Consider the following 9,128-nt stretch of genomic DNA (forward strand, 5'->3'; position numbering starts at 1 on the left):
AGCTCAATAAGTAACAGGGACTATAGGCCGGTGGTACTGATGAAAGTAGCCATGAGCAGCAGGTCAATGGAAAACTATTTTGCTATTTGAACCAGCTTTCCAGTTAATGCCAATAAAAATGATAGTAAGTATAAATTTAATATAATTAAATATAAACATAAGTAAATATTAATATAAACAAAGCATTTTAAAAACCAGAATGTTTGTAATGTTGAAAAGAGTGGAGACAATTCAAAATTGGAGGAACTGAACTGTATTTTATTTTCTATCCACATAGAGACCATGTTTCCTTCTTCTGCATGTCTACACAGCAGCTGGTCCTATTTTTAACACATAGTGAGGGGAATAATAAAAAGTAATTGTTTAGTAATAATGATAATAACCTTTAACACTCTCCTCGGCACAGTCTATCTTATCTTTCCTGAATTGTCTATTACTGCTTTCCTATGTACTTTATATACCAACAAAACAGAATTGTTCCTTTTCCCCTAAAACCATCCCTGTACATTTGACCATGTGTCTACCCCTAAAAACACCGTTCACTTCATCAGTGGCTATCAAATTTCTACCCATTTTTTAGGGCCCAACTCAAATGTCCCCTCCTTCCTGAGGCATTCTTTGATCAATCCCAGCCTCTGTTTTTCAAATTTAAGGTGCATGTCACTTTCTACCTTATCCTATGGTTATTTGTGTTCATATTGTAGCTCCCTCTACTTGACTGTGTCTTCCTTAAGCAGTAACCCAGACTTTTTCATTTTAGATTACCCATGGTGCCTGGCAGGATTACAAGTGCTTAAAAAGTGTGAATTCATGTAATGGATGACTTCGGTTTTTTGTCTTTCTCACAGTACCAAAATCAAGGTAAAAGAAATTAATATAATTACTGCTAATAGAGAAGAACTTAGCCACATCAAAGAGACCTTAGTTACAATTTTACCTCACAGAATTATTTCTCAAAATTTCCCAGAGTTCAGTTTTACCCCTTCACCAAGAAAACCCTTGGTTAAACATAATCTCCACACTTGCACAGACTTGCATCATACCTGCATGCTGTAAGCCTGGATCATATCAATCACCAAGGGAAATAAGTTCTCTAGGCATTCTGCCCCAAACCTCCCTTCCCCTGAGGCTTTCCAAACAAAGTTCAAGCATATTACCAGAGGGAGAGGAAGGTATTTCCTTAAGAAATCAGTCAAAAAAAGAAAGCTGACATGAAACCAATACAGCATATGTTTCTCCAATGCTAGAAGTGTCTGACATGATATCTTACTATGTTTCATGAATTTTATTGTAGGATTTTATGGAAATACATACTGAATTAAATTAGGACATCATTCATATCTGCCCCTTGAGAGATTTGATGAATGCACAACCTTTTTCTTCAAATACTTGAGTTAAATTCTGGCTTACAAGCTAAAACAGCTTGGCAGAACCATTTATTCTGATAGACCAGGCTGTTGTCATTTAATGAATTACTTCATGGTAGTCAGAAATTAATGAAGTGATATCATTAAATTATGAAATGTGCTCTTAAAATTCATCACCTAGATATTTAGGATTTAAAGGCAACACACACATGGCACACTATACATGCAGACACATGTGCAAGCATACATATTTGTACACATACTCACATATGCAACACATTCACATATGCATAACACATACCTCCCCCCACACACACCCTTACACATATGCACCACTCACATATACCTTGTAATAGGAGACCAAATCATTTCACATAGAAAAAAAATAATAACCACAATGTAAAAGTATAAAGGTAAGAACTGTGACTATGTGAATTTTGGTGCACAAGGTTTTTGAGTTAGTAATTTATTCCCTACATCATCAAAACATCTCCAGTTAGTATAAGAAGGTAGATAAAATAGGAGGGAAAATTTTGATTAATCCAAAAAAAATCCATTAAAGGAAGAGCAAAAGTGTACGGGACAAATAGAAAACAAATACTGAGATGACAGACTTAAATCCATGTCAGTAATTTCATTAAATGTGAAAGGACTAAACATCCCAACTAAAAGGCAGATATTATTAGACTGACTAAAAAACAGACCCAAGAATATTCTTATAAGACACAAACTTTAAATATTAGGACACAGAACAGTTGAAAGTAAATTATTAGAAACATGAATACCATATTAGATGGAAACACTAACCACAAAAAGCTTAAAAATTAAGTTTATATTTATAAAAATTATAGCTCTGGCTATAATATCAGACAAAGTAGACTTTAAGGCAGAAAGTATTCCCAGGTAAAAAGAGGGGCATTTAATAAGGATAAAAGGGTCAATTCAATAGGAAGATATAATAATCCTTAATGTGTATATGCCTGATAGCATACATTCAAAATAGGAAGTAAAAATTGACAGAAATAAAATGATAAATAGATAAATCCATAATTAGAAATGGATATTTGAGAACATATCTCGCTGTAATTGATAGAACAGGCAGACAAAAATCAGTCACAATATATAAGATGAATAATCTGACCTAATCCAACATTAATAAAGCATTTAAAGAATATTATAGCCAACAACCATGAAAAAGAAAAAAAGAACACATACTATTTAAGTGCAAAAATCATTCACAAAAATAGACCATATTCTGGGCTATAAAGCAAGTCCCAATAAATTTCAAAGGACCAAAGTCATACAAAATATGTTTTGCAAAGACAATGGAATTAAATTAGAAATCAGTAACAAAAAATAATTAGAAATCATCCAAATATTTGGAAATTAAGCAACACATTTCTAAATTATCTGTTGGTCAAAGAAGAAATCACAAGGTAAATTAGAAACTATTTTGAACAAATAATAATAACACAAATTAGCAAAATTTTGAGACGTAAGTAAAGCAATGCTTAGTATGAAATTTATATGTTTAAACACATATGCTGGAAAAGAAGAAAGTTTTAAAATCAAGGGGTTAAGCTTCCACTTCAAGAAACTAGAAAAGGAAAGTAAATTAACAAAAAGTGTGCAAGATGTACATGCTAAAAACTATCAAACAGTGCTCTGAAAAATTAAAGAAGACCTAAATAAATGGAGAGGTATACCACAGGCTTGTTATTATTAAGATATCAATTATCCCTAAATTGATCTATAAATTTAATGCTATTCCAATGAAAATCCCAGAAGGCTTAATTTTTTGTGCATAGAGATCAATCATCTGATCTATAATTTATTGGGAAATGCAAAGGACATAGACTAGCCAAAACTGTTTAAAAAAAAAGAAAAAAGGAACCAAGTTGGAAGACCTATATACTAACAGATTTTAAACTTACTCTAAGTCTTGGTAATTAAGATAGTGAGGTATAGGCAAAAAGATAGACAAAAAGATTAATAGATCTAAAGAGAGAGTTCAGAAATAAACACATATATATTTGGTCATTTGATTTACAACAATGACACTCATGCATTTCAAAGCGGAAGGATGGTCTTATTAATAAATGCTGCTAGAGCAACTGGATATTCCTACAGAAAAAAAATAATATTTGATGCTATCTCTCACCATACACAAAAATCAATTCTGGGTAGATCAAGTGCAAATTTGAAAGCTAAAGCTACCTTGAGATAGACAAAGATTTTTAAAACAGGGAACAAACAGCACTGACCATAAAAATTTTTAATTGATAAATTGGTCATCATCAAAATCTAAAAATCTGCTTATCAAAAGATACTCTTTAGGAAGTGAAAAGGCACTCCAGATCCTGGAAAAACATATATCTGACAAAGGACTTGTATCCAGAATATATGAAGGACTCTTACAGTTCAATAATAATAGAGCAAACAACCTAATTTTTAAAAAGGCAAAAGATTTAGGAGATAATTTTCAAAATAAAATATCTAAATAGTCAACGAGCATAAGAAAATTATTCAACAACATTACTTACCAGGGAAATGCAAATTAAAAACAAGAGATACTTCTACACACCCTCTGTAATTCTACAATTAAAGACTGACAGTTTCTAGTGTTGGCAAGATGTGGAGTAATTGAGACTCTCATACGTTGCTCTTTGGCTGTTTCTATTCAAAGTTAAACAAGTGTCTCTTCTATGGCACAGCTACGTCCACAAAAAGATTTATGCTAGACTCTTCATAGCCTATTAATTTATAATAGTCAAAAATTAGAAACCATCCAAGTATTCATCATAAGAGAAACAAATGAATAAGTCATGGTATGTTAATACAAGGGAATGCTACACAACAGTAAAAAAAGAATGCACTGATATATACAACAATAAGGATGAAACTGAAAAAGATATTGAGAGCAAAAGAAGCTAGATACAAAGGAGTATATAGTGCAGGATTCCATTTATATGAAGTTTTAGGATAGGCAAAGCTTTTCCACAGTGATAGAAGTTAGCATAATGGTTACCTCAGAGGTTGGTTTTGTCTGGGAAGATACCACAGGAACTTTTTTGGGGAGATAGACATGTTCTACATCTTGATTGGTGGTGGTTACACAGATTTATAAATATGTAAAATTTTATGAAGTTGTGTTTTTAAGATTTGTGTATTTTACTCTGTACAAATTATACCTTAATAAGTAACTTTGCATTTTGAATATGTGATATGTTAAAAATATTCTATAAACTGTATAAATTTGTAAAATTTTTACAATGAGTTATCTAAAATACAAAAAGAGAAAGAAAAATAAAGGATCTTTAACTTGTATGTAAGAAATGAGTAGCTTGAATGGCTGAATTCCACTCAAGGTTGTTAATAATAAGTTAATGCTTTGAAGGTCAATATTTACTTCTAAAAGATAGCAATGATTTCTACACAGAAATTTATATAAAACACAAATAAGAGAGGCTGACAAAGACATAATCAGGCTCAACAGAATATAAACATTTCCAAGAACCAGAAAAGAAGCAGGACATTTAAGAGTGAGAGCCCTGCTGAAGCCAAAGGCATGCTGTGCTCAGGGTAACTACTAAAAAATAAAACCAAAAATCATAATAGAAAAACAATCCTTATTTTACAAAATCTCTGAGGATGTAAAGCATATATAGAAAAGTTTATCATTTAATGAGAACACAGGAAGAGGAAAAAGGAAATAGATAAAGAGGAGGTTAAACAGAAAACCCAAACTAAGATAGTAGAAATAAGAAAATTTTTAATATATTTCAATGAACTACCTTCACCTATCAAAAGATAGAGATTATCATATCAATTTAAAAAAATAAATCTTCATTTCTCCAAAGAAGACATACAGATGGCCAGTAGGCACATGAAAAGATGTTCAGCGTTGGTAATTATTAAAGAGATGCAAATCAAAACTACAGTGCGGTATCACTTCAAACTGATCAGAGTGACCATCATTAAAAAGTCTACAAATAACAAATGCTGGAGAGGGTATGGAGAAAAGGGAACCCTCTTACACTGTTGATGGGAATGCAAATTGGTGCAGCCACTATGGAAAACAGTATGGAAGTTCCTTAAAGAACTAAAAATAGAGTTGCCATGTGATCCTGCAGTCCCACTCCTGGGCATAAATCCAGACAAAACTATAATTTGAAAAGATACATACACTCCAGTGTTCACAGAAGCACTATTTACAATAGCCAAGACATGGAAACAACCTAAATGTCCATCGACAGACGAATGGATGAAGATGTGGTACATCTATACAATGGAATATTACTCGGCCATAAAAAAGAAGAAAATAATGCCATTTGCAGCAACATGGATGGTTTACTTCACTTATACTAAGTGAAGTAAATCAGAAAGAGAAAGACAAATACCATGTGATATCACTTATATGTGGAATCTAAAATATGATACAAATGAACTTTTCTATGAAACAGAAACAGACTCACAGATATAGAAAACAAATTTATGGTTACCAAAAGGGAAAGGCAGTGGAGGAGGGATAAATTAGGAGTTTGGGATTAGCAGATACAAACTACTAAATAAAAAAATTAAAATTAAAAAAAATCTTGGTATATGCTACATATAGGAGACAAAATTACCAGAAAATCACCCAGAAAGGTTGAAAATAAAAGTATGAAAATAGATATACCCAGCAAGTACTAACTAAAGACAGCTGATGTAGCAATACTAATATAATAAGATAAAATTTAGAATTAAATGCATTAATAGGGATCAAAAGGAGGACTATAAGGAAATTAAAGGATTCAAGAAGATAGAACATTTATAAACTTCGATGTATCTTAAATAGAGCCTCAAAATATGTGTAGCAAAACTTAACAGAATTATAAAGATAAAATCGCCAAAAAATCGTATTAAAAGTATCAGATTTTAACTTATTTCAAGACTATCCAAAGAAACAAAATAATTAACAGGGATAATCTAATCATAATTTGATAACTCAACCAATTTTAAAGAACTGACATTAGACTAGAGTGACCAAACATCCCGGTTTGCCTGGGACTAAAGGGTTAAGTGCTAAAACTGGGAGAGTCTTAGGTGAACCAGAATGACTGATCACGCTAATTCTCTGTTCACAGTGCAAGTAAAACAGAAACCCATAAGTATTTCAGTATGTATCTATAAAAGATAGTAACTCCTGTTTTTACACGAAGTCACTATACCATGATCACACCCCGAATTAACAATAACCGTTTATTATCCTTGGGTAGGCTCAACATCCAGTAACTATTCAAATTTCCAATTGTATCCTAAATGTCATATTTTTTACAAGTTGTTCGAATCAAGCAAACTATGAATATTGCAATTGGTAAATATGTCTTTTATGTTGCTATTGAATCAATAGGTTCTTCTCCATTTGTTCTCCTCCTTGCAATCTATTTTTTTTTAATGAGTTGTTTGTCCTGTGGAATTTTCTACAATTTGGATTTTGCCACTTGCTTATCTGTGGTTTAGTTCCTCTCACACCTGTAAACTGATAGTTGGAATTAGAGGTTTAATAACATCTAGGTTCAATGTTTCTGGCATGACTATCTCATCCATGACAATATCCATCGAGTTTTTAATTTCAGTTATCACAGTCTCATTTCAAAGAAAATTCTATTTGGTTCTTTTTTCAAATCTGCTTGGTCTTTTACAAATGAATCTCTTGATCCTTACACATATTTTCAATGCCCTCTTTTATTCCTTTAAACATAGTAAACAAACTTATTTAAAATGTTATGTCCAATAATTCCAATGTCTGCAATCTCTGTGGGTCTCGGTCTCCTGGATCTTGCTCACATGCCTTGTTTCCTTGTGAGCTCATATTCCTCAGAAATGTGTCTGAAGGAATTATTTGAGGTCTGTCTTGAAAGTACTTCAACAAAAATACAATAAAGAGACTCAGAGCATCAATTTCTTGAGCCACAAGCCATGGGCCCAGAGGAGTGGTCCCAGGAGCAGAATAAAACAGGTGACATATGACAGAGGTCACTACTACACTCTAATTACAAACTGATCACTGTGTCACATGACTCCCAGGAGAGGCAATAGCTTCGAGACCTCTAGTGTCAGCTTCTTCTCTCTGCCCTGGTATGTTACACTTTCCCGATCTTTTCTCACTGTACCCTAAGGCTCTGATAGAATCCCCTAGAGGGTGAACAAACAAGCAGTGGCCAGGGAATGCCTATCAAGGAGAGATAGCCATGTGTTTAAAAGCAGTCTTGACACCCTCTCCAGCATTTATTGTTTGTAGATTTTTTGATGATGGCCATTCTGACTGGTGTGAGGCGATGCTGTGGGCAGAAAAGCCAACCCTCCTACAGTGTTGGTGGGAATGTAAATTGGTGCAGCCACTATGGAGAACAGCATGGAGTTTCCTTAAAAAATTAAATATAGAGCTACCATATGATCCAGCAATCCCACTACTGGGTATATACCCAGAGAAAATCATAATTCAAAAAGAGACATGTACCACAATGTTCATTGCAGCACTATTTACAATAACCAGGACATGGAAGCAACCTAAATGTCCATCAACGGATGAAGGGATAAAGAAGATGTGGTACATATATACAATTGAATATTACACAGCCATAAAAAAATTGAAATAATGCCATTTGCAGCAACATGGATGGACTTAGAGTCATACTGAGTGAAGTAAGTCAGAAAAAGACAAATATCATATGATATCGCTTATATGTGGAATCTAAAAAAAGAGTACAAATGAACTTATCTACAAAACAGAAATAGAGTTACAGAGGTAGAAAACAAACTTATGGTTACCAGGGGGTAAGTGGGGAGAGGGATAAATTGGGAGATTGGGATTGACGTATACACCCTATTATATACAAAATAGATAAGTAATAAGGACCTACTGTATAGCACAGGGAACTCTACTCAATACTCTGTAATGGCCTATATGGGAAATGAATCTAAAAAAGAGTGGATATATATATATAAAAATATATAAATTATAAAAATAAATAAATAAAAATTATAAAAATAATTTTTATTTATTAAAATAAAAATTTTAATAAATAAAAATTATTTTTATAATTTAAAATAAAAATTATAAAAATAAATAAAAGCAGTCTTGCTTTTATTTATTTATTATAAAATAAATAAAAATTATAAAAATAAATAATAAAAATTATAAAATAAATAAAAATAAATAAATAAAAGCAGTCTTGAAAAAAGATATCAGATTTGCTTCAAATAATACTTAGTTGTAGAGAAAATATGGGAGTATAAATGAAAAAAGACATTTATTGAAGCAGGGCAACGGGGCCATGAGCATTCATTTTACTCTTCTATTTTGTATATGTGTATGTTTGGAGAACTTTGAAATTCTCTGAAATAAAAGAATTTTAAAAAACAAAACAAAACATGAATAGGTGGTTTTAACAATAAATGATATAAAATAAACTGAAAGATATATTGGAGAAAATGATACAGAATGTACGAGAAGGAAGAAGAAAGGAAGTGGTGAGAGCAGAGCAGATATTGAAAGCTGGAACATAGGAACATAGGACCAGGGATAAAAAATAGCGGAAGAAGAGTAGGAGGGGAGGGGGGCAGTAAAAGGTGAGTGGTCCCGAGAATTTACTTAGAAGGGGTAATGTATGCTTTAGGTTTCGCAGATACTCAATACAAACAAATTCAGAATCCTTCTTTAATGCCTCTGGAAAAAGGGGTGTATGAGATTTGGGGCATATATGGTTCCTGGCAACC

This window comes from Physeter macrocephalus, chromosome 11, assembly GCF_002837175.3.
Source record: "Physeter macrocephalus isolate SW-GA chromosome 11, ASM283717v5, whole genome shotgun sequence".
Taxonomy (NCBI): Eukaryota; Metazoa; Chordata; class Mammalia; order Artiodactyla; family Physeteridae; genus Physeter; species Physeter macrocephalus.